The 11585-nt window shown below is 64.0% G+C and overlaps 1 long non-coding RNA gene across 1 annotated transcript; it reads left to right on the forward strand.

Annotated features, from left to right (window-relative positions):
• Positions 1-76: 76 nt before the first annotated feature.
• Positions 77-1632, forward strand: LOC114012290 (uncharacterized). Its single transcript, XR_008747520.1, has 3 exons — positions 77-212; positions 902-1055; positions 1513-1632. It is a non-coding gene; the product is annotated as an uncharacterized LOC114012290 (long non-coding RNA).
• Positions 1633-11585: the final 9953 nt, after the last annotated feature.

Genomic DNA, 11585 nt, shown 5'->3' on the forward strand with positions numbered 1-11585 from the left:
GGCAGCGGCACTGCCCACCGCGGGGCGGAGCGGGGGCACCGGGGCGGGACTGCGGTCGCGCTCCGAGCCGCGCGGGGGGACGGGCGGCAGCTCCAGCCGCGTTCCGCCCGGAACCGGGAGCGGGGAGCCGGAGCGGGACTGCTCCGCCGCTGCCCCCCGGCCCGGAGCGGGTACCGGCCCCGCGCCGCCGAGCCATGGCCGCGCCTCGGCAGGTAGGAGCGGGAGCGCCCCGGGATGGGGAGCACCTCTGGGGCAGTTTTGGGAGAGGGTCCCGCCGGCAGTGTGGGGCGGGGTCGCTGCCAGTTCTGCCCGTGGCTGCCCGTCCGGGGGGTCCCTGTCCCTGCGGGTGGCCGAGGGCACGGCGGGAGCGGGCCCCCCCAGGAGCAGGGACCAAATACTCCCACGAGACACGGGTGCTGCCGGGCTGGCCGTGGGCTTGGGCAAGCAAAGCAGGGGGGGAAGCCCCGGACTTGGGGGGGGCACGGCACTCTGGTCGGGGGGCTGGTCCTCACCCCCCCAGCTTGGCGCAGGGCAAGTGCCGACTGGTGCATCCACCGGAGCTGCTCGGGGTCTGGTCTGCGTGTCCCCCACACACACACAAGGAGCTCCAGAGGGGCCTCGACCCCCCAGGGGTGCCCTCCCTGGGCGGGGAGGGGGGATTAAGCACCCCCATGTGAACAGTCTGTGCATGCGCTGAGCCCGGTTCTGCCGCTCTCGGGGGCAAGCTGCTGTGGGCATTGGTGGCAAAGCCTGGCTTCGCCCATGGCCACTCACACCTCCTGCTCGGAGGACGTGGGGAGGGGGTGTCCCCATCCCCCAGGACAGGGGCTGGTGGCAGGACAGGGCCAGACACTGCGACCCGCTTCCCCCGGCACCACTCAGCACAGCCTTGTCTTGGCAGAACCCTGCACGGCTGATGTCAGCGGGATGCGTTCGGTGGCACCGGGCTGGCCATGACCATCGTGTGGTGGTGACGTTGAACCCCGGCCCATCCAGTGCCGGCAGGGGGAAAGACTGGACAAAGCGACTCCTGCTGCAAATACCAGCATGTCAGGGTGGGTTATCTCATCTCCTCCCTGACAGAGCATGAAGCATGCAGGGACCTGACAGGAAGCGTGCCGGGAAGCGTGCTGGGACACCTTTCACCCCCCTGCCCATGCAGGATGGGTGCAGCAGCACACCTTACCCAGCCATGTGCCAGCCCGGCGCCTGGCGCAGCTGGTTGCACCTGCTGTCCCCGCACACCTTGGGCCCGGCCAGGGGTCCTGCTGCCAGCTGGCACAACTCTGTGAGGGGCTGGGGTGCTCTGGGCGTTCCTGGGGACATGAGTGCCTTCATCCTGTCCCTGGCACCTGCTCCCCTTCCCCCACCTGCCTGGCTCTGCTCCCCAGCCCCACAGCATTGCCCCGCAGCCAGCAAGCGCGTCCCCATGCCCCACAGACACACGTGGCTCATCTCCGGCCCCCTGCCCTGGCAGGAGGTGGGCAGGAACTCCCAGTTATGTCCCTGCAGGCACCAGTGACGTTCGAGGACATGACGGTCCAGTTCTCAATGGAGGAGTGGGAGCTGCTGGAGAAACGGCAGTGGGACCTGCACCAGGAGATGACAGAGGGGACATGCTGGCTGCTGGCCTCCCTTGGTAGGACCCTGCCCTGGTGCTTGTCCCAGCCAGAGCAGGGGCAGCACGGGGATCCACTCCTCTAGCCAGGGAGCACTTGGCATCCACCTCCCCGGTCCCACAGGGCCCCCCGGTAGCCCAGCCCTCGGCACCCTGGTGCGGCTGGTGAAGGAGATCCCTGAGTTTCTCTTCGGTGGCCCAAAGGCCAGCACAGAGCCGTGTGCTGCCGGCAGCAGGGACAAAGCAGCAGGGTCTGAGCAGATGGATGCAGGCGGTGAGCACCAGGGCCGTACTAAGTGGGTGAGAGCCTGGTCCTGCCCTGCTGGGCACCGGCATGGGGGGCTCTGCCTTGGTGGCCAGCCGTGGGTGACGGCAGGGGCGTGGCTATGCTGGAGGCAAAGCCGCCTTGCAGCCCCTGCCAGCCCCGGCACTGCCATCAGGGACCTGGGTACGTCCTGGCGGTGTGTGGGGGCCAGGGGAGCTGAGTGCTGAGCCATGGTGGGTGGGGGGCACACCCCCTGGCTGTGCCCAGGAAGGGCTGGGCAGGGGGTCCTGGCATTGGCACCCTGGGAGCACCCTGCCCTGAGCAGGGGTCTCTTCTAATGCCGGCACAGGTGCCCCTGCAGAGCTAGAGTCTCCCTGGGAGCAGCCCACCCGCCCTCAGGAAGACACCCCCAGCAGACCCCAGCCCCAGCTGAGAGCCAGTGGCTGGCAGGGCCTCATGGTACAGCCAGTGATGGTGGGTGCAGCAGGTGAGCCACAGGGCTGGGGACCCTGGCACAGGGGTGAGGGGGTGCGAGTGTCCAGTATTGCAGATCTGGGTGGCCCCCTGGCCCCAGCCACATCTGGGGATGCCAGGCTGCTCTGGGGGCAGGGACTGGAATTTGCTTTTGCAGTTATAACGGAGACTGCCAGTGGAGAGCTGCCCGCTCCACAGCCTGGAGAAGTGCCTGGAGGAGCTGGTGGTGAGGGGGTCTGGCCCCCCAGTGAGCAGCTCCCACACCCCTAGGGAGAGCCCGGTGGCCACAAGCCTCTGCCAGGGAGATGCTCACTCAGAGGTGCAGCACAGCACGGCATCATGCCCACATCTTGGCACAGCATGGCATCGCACCATGCAGCCTGGCAAGGCACAGCACAGCACTATGCACACACCACAGCACAGCAAGGCATAGCCTGACACGGCATTGAGCACATGCCATGGTGTCACAGCACTCTCCAAACTATCAAGCTGCAACAAGGTCTTTTACCATCTCATACCAACATACTCTTCATGCCAGTCCCTCTGCTGCCTTCTCCTAGTCTCTCCTCATTCAGGACACATGTTCTCTCTCCTCTCTCTTCACTGACTGCCCAACCTCTTCATAGAACCAGCCACAGCTGCACCTTACCTACACCAGCCAACCCACCGCCCCTGAAGCCAGCCCACAGCTGTATGTTATCAATATTAATTAACCTGCCTTCAGTCTACAGCATGGCACAGTACTGTGCACACACCAGGGCACAGCAAGGCATGGCATGGCACAGCATGATGTGGACCATGCAACATGGCATGGTGTGGCACAGCACGGCACAACATGGCACGGGACCTTGCAGCAAGGCATAGCATGGCACAGTATGGCACGGCACAGCATGGCATGACAGGGCTGGGTGCCAATCTCCAGTCTTGGCAGAGGCAGCTGCCTGGACCCTGCGCTCTCTGGCACTGGGGTTCCTGTACCCCCCTGTGTCCCTCGCGGGCAGGTGCCAGGGATGTCCTCTGCACCCTGGGGTGGCAGCAGGACTTGGTGCTGGTGCCAATCCTGCCCAGCCAGGGTGGGTGCTGGGCACATGGTGCTCGGCACTCCCTGCAGCTCCTGACCTGTTCCGGAGGTTTCTCCGGTGTGGGGGTGGGATGCTCCAGGTCCTGTTGGCTCTCACCCTGAGTGTGCCTCCCAGGCCTGGCCGCCCTCTGTGGCCCCTCGCGAGCTGAGTCACTGGCAGCCACTGCTCACTGCTGCCCACAAGCTGGGGATGGTGCTGGGCGTGCTGGCTCCCTGGGCGGCATCTCCTTCACCAGCAGCGCCGTGGGCTGGGGCTGGGCTAGTGGGCTCTGCCACAGCCCCACACTGCTGGCTGGTGAGGTCTCAGGGGGTCCTGGGGGGTCTTGGGGGATCCTGGGCAACCCTGGGGAATACAGTGATGGGGCTGGGGTCACGCAGCAGGATGCTGCGGTGGGACTCGGTCCTGCGGGGGGGGAGTGTCTCCCCTCTCACAGCCTGACACGCTGTCCCTGGGGGGCACGTGTTTCATTGCTGGGAATTCAGACCCCCCCTGCAAGGTCCAGGGTTGTGCGAGGATGTGCTTGGGAGTGCTGAGCCCGAGTCTTGCGTGGGGAGTGCTGCCCCTGGGGAGCAGGGGCTTCCCTGGGGGCTCTGGGCTTTGGGGCAGGGCATCCCTGTGGTATATAGTCCATGGGGGCATCCCTGGGGGGTCTGGGCTTTTATGGGCATCCCTGTGAGGTCTGGGATTTGGGCGGCATCCCTGCAGGGTCTGGTCCCTGGGGAATCCTGGGGAGGGGGAGTGGGGGCAGGTCTGATTTTCAGTGGAGGGGAAATCCTTGTGGGGGTCTGGGCTTTGGGGGAGCACCCTTGGGGAGTCCAGTCCGCCAGGGCACCCCTGTGGGGCCAGATCCCCCTTGTGCTGCCCGAGGGGGGCTGAAGGCTCCCTCTGCCCATCACGCCTCGGAGTGACACTGTGGGGTCTCATCAGCTGGGAGCATGGGGCAGAGCCCCCTGCAAGGGCTGCTTGGCTGCCTGTGGGACATTGGCACTCCCAAGCCCGGCCTGGCCTGGCCGGTGCCTGCTGGTGGCACACGGGGGGCTGGGGGGCTGGGCGCTGGAGGCTGCAGCCCCTCTGCAGCAGGTGGGTGGCATGAGGGGTGCTGGCAGGGGCTTGGTGGCACTTGTAGCTCCTCTCCTGCTGCAGGGTCAGTGTGGGGGGAAAAGATGCTCAGGGTGAGAGAAGGGGCTGAACTTCCCAGGGTGGAGGGAATGGCCCTGCCTGGGAGCGCAGTGCCGGTGGCTCTGGGCTGTGGCACCAGGCAGGGGTGACCCTGTGGCCACACATGCCATGTGCCCCATGGTGCAGAGCAGAGCCATAGCCAGGCCCTGGTGTTGCCCTGACCCGGTGGGCATGGCGGCCCCTTGTCCCGCAAGGCTGGGCCCTGGGCAGCACTGCAGGCTGGGGAGTTTTCAGGGGGCTTCCCCCACTCATGGCATGTCTGTGCCACTTCCCAGGGGTGACAGCACCAGCAGTGTCCCCCCGGAACCCCACCAACACCCAAACGCTGGGGGCACAGGCCCTGCCAGCAGCACACGGCTGCCTGCCCATCCTGGGGCGGCAACCAAGAGGCCCTTTGCTGAAGGTACCGGGGGGCTGGGGCTGGGCTGCAACGTGGGGGGGGGCTGATGACACCGGGGCATGGAGTGAGCTCCCACCCTCTGCCTTGCAGCAGGGCCGGCGGGTGCCGCATCCCCCCGGGCTCCAGCACGTGTCCTGGCGGCCGTGGCTAGACGAGCTCCCCCAAGAAGGGCTGCCCTGGGCTGAGGCCCCCAGCCCCGCGGGAGCCCCCCGGTCAGGCCCAGGACCTGCAGGCTGAGGTTGGCCAGGTCTGCACTGTCCTGGCGAAGGAGCTGGAGCAGCTGTGCTGGGACCTGGGCTCGGTGTGCAGCTGGTGTGGGGCATGTGGAGCCGCCTGGAGCGGGGCTGGGCACCAGGGCTTGCTGTGCTGGCCTGCGGCCGCTGGCATCTCCACCAGGGACGGTGCCGGGCACTGCAGAGCCGCTCCTGGCTGCTGGGGCTGCGCGAGGGGTGGAGCGCACCCACACCGACACCATCGCCTTCCTGCAGACCTTGCTGCCGGAGCGTGCATGGCCCTGCCGCCCTGCCATGGCTGCTGCTCCTCAGCCTGCCTGGCTTTGCTGATAAGCCAGGCTGCTATAGGCAGCTCGGTGGTGCCCCGAGCCCCCCGGCTGGGCTGGCACCCACTTCGCCATCATCCCCATTGCCTGTGCCCTCCACCACCAGATCCCCCTCGCTGCCGGCCCCAGCTGTGGCCATGTGGTGCCATGACCGAGCCCAGCCCAGTGGTGCTGGATCCTTCCCCCCACCGTGGCCGGTCCCAGCCACCGCTGAGCCCTAGTGTCACACCGCAGCATCCCTGCAGCGCTGTCCTGAGCCCAGGTGGAGGGGCTGCCTGCAGCAGGATCCGGCCCCGGCTGAGGGGGTGGCCAAGCCGCCTTGCGGCCATGGTGGAGGGGCCAGCCCCAGTCCTGGCCTCCAGGCAGAGCCCAACTTCCCCAGGGAGACCCCTCCTGCCCCCTCACTGCTGTGGGCTCTGCCCCCGCTGCCCCCCAGGCCCCGTGGGTGTCTGTGGTGTCTCCCCATCCCGCTCCCTGCGTTCAAACAGTGATGGTAACACTGCTGCTGCCTGCTCCATGGCTCCTGCGGCTGGTGGCCCCAGTGAGCGCCATGGAGGGCTAGGAAGTGCCACACAGCTCCGCCAGGCACAGGGCAGGAGGTGGGCAGGGGGTGGGCTGGGCAGGCTGCTGCCTGCAACCATGGGGGTCCCAACCAGCAGCAACCCTGCCCATGCTGTGCTCCCACCCCGGGCACACTGTGCTCACTGGAGCGGATGGATGACACCGTGTTCCACCTCCTGCACCAGGCAGCTTCTTGGCTCAGGCAGCCCATCGCCACTGTGCTGTGAAGTGGGTGCCCAAGGGGCGAAGGCAGGAGAGGGGCTGCAAGTGCTGCAGAGCTGCTGCCCCCACCCCGGCCCCGTGCTGGCACCAAGCCCACCATGGGTCCGTAGCACTGCTGGCATGTCACTGCCAAGCCCTCACTGCTGAGTGATGTGGTGACCTTTCCCATGTGTGCTCTTGGGCTGGTGGTGTGTCACCATCCCACCACCACCACCACCACTGCCACCACTCTGCAGCCCATGGCTGCTGGCGGGAGCCCCCTGGCCCGTGGTGGGGACGGGGATGGGGACAGGGATAGGGATGGGACTGGTCAGAGTCAACAGCCCCATGGCTGCTCCTACGGGACATCAGGAGCCGCTGTCCCCAGTTGCCCCAGCCAGGACCTCCCTGGCCAGCTGCTGCAGCCCAGTGCCCGGGGTCTCTGCCCAAGCTGGGGGATGTGGCTGCCACCTTCCCCACCAGAGAGTCAGCCAGCAGCAAAGCTGAGCTTGTGTGCCAGGGACACACGGCCAGGACACGTGGACAGGACACACGGCCAGGTCAGAACATGCAGACAGGACATGGGGACAGGACACACAGACAGGATGCACGGTCAGCGCTCCCCTGCCCCTGCACGCCCCCCTGCAGATCCTCCCGCCCCGGTTACAGCCCGATCGCCTGTGATGTCCCAGTTACTGCCATTGCCTGGTAGCCCATTGAGCCATGTGGCTGCACCCATTTGCTTCTGGTTATTGTCTTCATTTATGCTAATTAGGCAGGGGTTGGGGCCCTGGTTTTGGGGGTGCTGGGGCAGGCGCTGGGGGCGAGGGGCAGTGCTTGCTGGGGCAGGTCCCTCCGTGGGCTGGGGCAGGCAGCACCAGCTGGGGGAAGGAGGGATGTGAGCAGGGGCCGAACAGGATGGGATCATCCTGCTGCCACCCTGTCCCCCTGCCGAGAGGGTCCCCAGGGCACCGTGTGTGGGTGTGTCTGTGTCTGTGTCTGCAGCCACTTGTGCCGTGTGTGGGTGCGTCTGTGTCTGTGTCTGCAGCCACTTGTGCCGGCACCAGTGGGGCACGACCTCGGGCTGGGTCCCGGCCACACTGACGAGGGGATCCCTGGGGACGAGAGGTGCCCCTGGGGTGGGCACCCCACCCTGGTGGTGTGGGAGCTGGGCCGCTGTGGAAGCAGCATCCTCAGCGCTGGGGCTGCCCTGTTAGAGGGTCACCCACCATGTCCCCCCCCCAGGCACACTCACTCCCTCTGGCTCACCAGTTTTATTTGGTGGCTTGGCAAAGGGGGGCAGGGGGGGCCACTCCGCGAAGCACTTTGGGGGCACACATGGCAGTCAGCAGGGCTCAGCTTGCAGAGGCACAGGCTCATTTGTGCCCGAGGGGGGGGCACAGGCCCCCCTGGCTGCCTCAGAGCTGGGAGTGGGTGGATGTGCCCCATGGCACAGCCTGGGGGCGGCTGGGTCCCTGGCTCTCTCCTGGTATGGGGCTGCGCCCAGCCAGCAGCACCGCTCCTCGCTGCGCCAGCCAGGGCTTCAGCACCGCCTGCAAGACACAGTGGGGTTTGCTGGGAGGTCCCTGCTGTGGCAGGGGTCCCCAGCACTGGGTCTCGCTGCTTTCAGCAGAACTGGATTGGGGGGGCTTTGCCATTACCTGCCGCAGCAGTGGGACGCTGCCAGGGTGTCTTGCAGGCCATGCTGGTTCCTTGTCCTCCCTCCTGGCTCTCACCTGCGGGAGTGGGCACAGCATCACCCCAAGCCCCAGGTGAGAGAGACACCTGAGGCCAGCCTGTGCTGGCAGGGGGACATGACCAGGGGCTGGCCGTGGGCAGGGCTGGGTACAGTGACCCCCCGGGCAGCTCCAGGCCCAGGGCTGGCACTTCCTGGTGCATTGCGGCACCTCCGGACCTTTCACCTTCCACCACCAGCTCTGTACGCACCCGCCTGCCTGGCTGAGCCTCATCATCCTCGCTGGCACGCCAGGACACTGACCGCGACTCCTGCGGGGAGAGATGTGGCTGCAGCAGCGGCTGGTGCTGCAGGGCCGTCGGATATTGTCAGGGTGACACCGATAAGTGGTGGCACCAATTTCCCTCCTCTTCCCACACGCTGCTTCCCCTGGCCCCCATGGCAGCCACCTCGGTGGTGCGGCATGGCTGTGGCTCACCTCGCTCAGGACGGAGAAGCACCCTGAGCAGGGTCGGTGGGGCCGGTGCCGGCGCCCGCTGCTCATCACCTGTGGAGGGAAGATCTGTTACCGGTTCTGCCCAAGCCCGCTGCTGCCCAGGGTTGCTTTGGCGGCTGTGTAAGTGCCCCCAGGTCTGGCCGGGTGGTAGGAGTGTGGGCAGGGAGGTGCAGGCAGGGAGCACCCCAGTGAGCAGGATCCGATGGGCAAATAGTCGGCCAGCCCCCTTTGCCACTGCTCCAGGATGGGGACAGGATTGCTGCCGTGCCCAGGTCACCCCCAGCTTCTCCTGGTCCATCCCTGCTCGGACACACAATCCGCAGCTGTGATTTGGGCTGTGTTTGCAAACAACGTCCTTCCCCTGCCTTCCACCTGTGCCTTGAGCCACCACCCTGTGCCACAGCCCCTGTCCCCCCATGCAGCGCCAGACCACCTGCTGCCACCTCCCTGCTCCCCTGCACAGCCCCTCACCACCTCCATGATGAAATATTTGCCAGTTGTGCAATGCTGTGGCTGGCAGAGCACACGGCCCACAGGCAGAGCGCAGCCCCACCATGGCAGTGACCCTCAGGGGTGAAGGGCTCGGCCGGACCCCCGTGCGCTGAGCTTGTCCCCAGCCCCACTGGCAGCTGGCGCAGCGCAGGGAACGGGGGCGCTGCAAGAGCTGCTCCCCTGGCCCCTGTGCAGGGGCTTGGCGCAGAGTGCTGGTGCCGGAGCACCCGGTGTCCCTGGGGACGGGGCCAGGGGTGCAAGCTTTGCTTCATGCCATGCCCGCTGTGCCAGGGGAGGTTTCCCCTCCCCATGGTCTCCCCTGCGCCTGGCCCCATTATTCCCCAGCTTTAACCCCCCTCTGCATGCGACCAACCTCTCTCCCCCGTGCCACTTTCTTCAAGTCACCATGGTCGGCTCCAGCCACGGCCATGAGGGCCACGGCAGCAGCCAAGATGCAGAGCAGCCACAGCCTCATGGCGCTGCGTGGGGCACGGCCGCCCAGCTGGGCTGTCTCGGTGCTGCTGCATGCTTGCCTGCCTGGACCTTGGCCCCTGATGTCAGTGCTGCTCCACTGCGGTCGATTGGCGCAAGCTGTTGCCACAGGATGCCAGGGAGAGCGGGGGACCTCGGCGGGGCTGGAGGGACGGGCAGGAGCGGGCAACGCTGCCACTTCTGGGCAAGGGATGGGGCAGATCCACCTCTGCTACCCCGAAGGTTGGGTTGGAGGAAACATCTCCCCAAAACTGGTGTGCTGGGGCACCTCCTCTGCCTCTACCCACTTCTTCATCGCCTCTGCAATCCCAGGCATCAAACAACTGGGGTCTTGGAAGAGCTCCAGGTGCTGGGGAGCCCTGAGCTCCCAAAAAAACTACTCTGCACTTGCTGGTGCTGGGATGTGAATGCTACAGGCAGAACAAAGGGTGCCACATTGCACAAAGCAAGGGGAAGAAAAGACAAAGGATAAACTAAGAGAACAACTCACACAACATCATGGAAAAGAGAATTGAGGAGGAACCGTGCATGGGAGATAGGGTATCTTTAGGACATTTGTCTTTACGAAGGAAAACAAAGAGATACAGAGATGCGGTTGTTACACAGAGGCGGGTGTAAAGAGGGCTGCCGAGAGACTGGCTGGAAAACATGAGCAACAGCCTCAGTGCACAACACTGTGGAACTGTGGAAGTAAGTCGGAAAAAACCCTGGAGGTCTCATTGGATTAGATCCAAGATTATTTGTAGCAAGAACCCATGGATCTTGTGATTATCAGGAGAATCAACCACCTTTTAGACAGAAAGGAGGCTACAGCATGTTTGGTCGCCTCAGAAAAGGAGATTTTATTGCTCATGCACCATTTTCATCAAAAACTGGGAGATGTTAGAGCATTTACTCAGGCAGTCATCTCCAGAATTATTCTTGGGTCCTTGTAGTCGAGGACCAGCGCTCAGATTTGCAGGCCAACGCCAGAGCAATTAGTCAATCCATCGGATCCAAGTTCTAGTCTAACATCAACCCACATATTTCATCCTGCTGGAGAAGCAAGCGCAGCAGCTGGGGCCTGGCCACAGGCGGGTCTGTAGCCTGAGGCTGGGTGCTTCAACACATGGAGAAACCACCACTGCCCCAGAACATGTCCCCCACAGGCAGCTCCTCCCCCACTGCAAACCCACCAAAGCTTCACATCCTGCTCCAGCTTCCAGGCCCTGCCCTGCTCCTGCCGCGCTGTATTTTCTGCCAGCAAAGTCCTTGGGTATCATTGTTTATTCAGATAAATACACAGAGTGCTGACACCTGTCAATCACCTCTCCACTCCCTAAACTCAAGGACAGCATGTCTTGATCTGGGATGTTGTCCTACATCACTTGTGCCTACCCTATCGATCAAGCCCTTCTTGGTGCCAAGGGTGCTTCATCCACACGCTGCAGCCCCGGGGGGGGCTGGGACCCTGGGCACATCTCTCCTGAACTCACTTGAATTTATTACTTTGAGGTTTGGGTCACACAGAGGTCTACGGCTGCAGCTGGGCGATTGTACTCCTAATCACCCAGATTTCCTGAATTCCAGAAATATCATCAGGTAGGTTGAGTGGTTAAAGGCTAATCTCCACAATCACAATGGGGCAGAGGAACAAAGACAGGTGGAGGAACCCAGTCGCTCTAAGGGAACATGGCTGCCGCCAGGGGCACCCAGCTGAGATGGTACCGGCAGGGGTTACTGGCTACCAGGGCACAGGGCATTTGGAGACCGCATGGAATTTATCAGGGGATGTTTAGGGGAAGGTGCAGAAGCAGGGGATCATGGAATCATAAAAGATCTCAGAGTGGACTTGTAAGGATCAAGTCCAACTCCCTGCTCTGTGCAGAAGCCTTACTAAAAAAATTACTCTTTACAACCATGGTAGAATGTCTAAAAACATGAGTGAAGTGCACCACAATGGCTCAAAACCAAATGGCATAGAAACGAAACAAAAAAAGCTTTTAGTTTTTGAACTAGTATCTTTTCAGTCAAGCTCATAATTCTGGGAGTCTGGTGCAATTTGAGCTTGGCAGCAAAAGGAGAAGACAA

The sequence above is a fragment of the Falco peregrinus genome, chromosome 5, assembly GCF_023634155.1.
Source record: "Falco peregrinus isolate bFalPer1 chromosome 5, bFalPer1.pri, whole genome shotgun sequence".
NCBI lineage: Eukaryota > Metazoa > Chordata > Aves > Falconiformes > Falconidae > Falco > Falco peregrinus.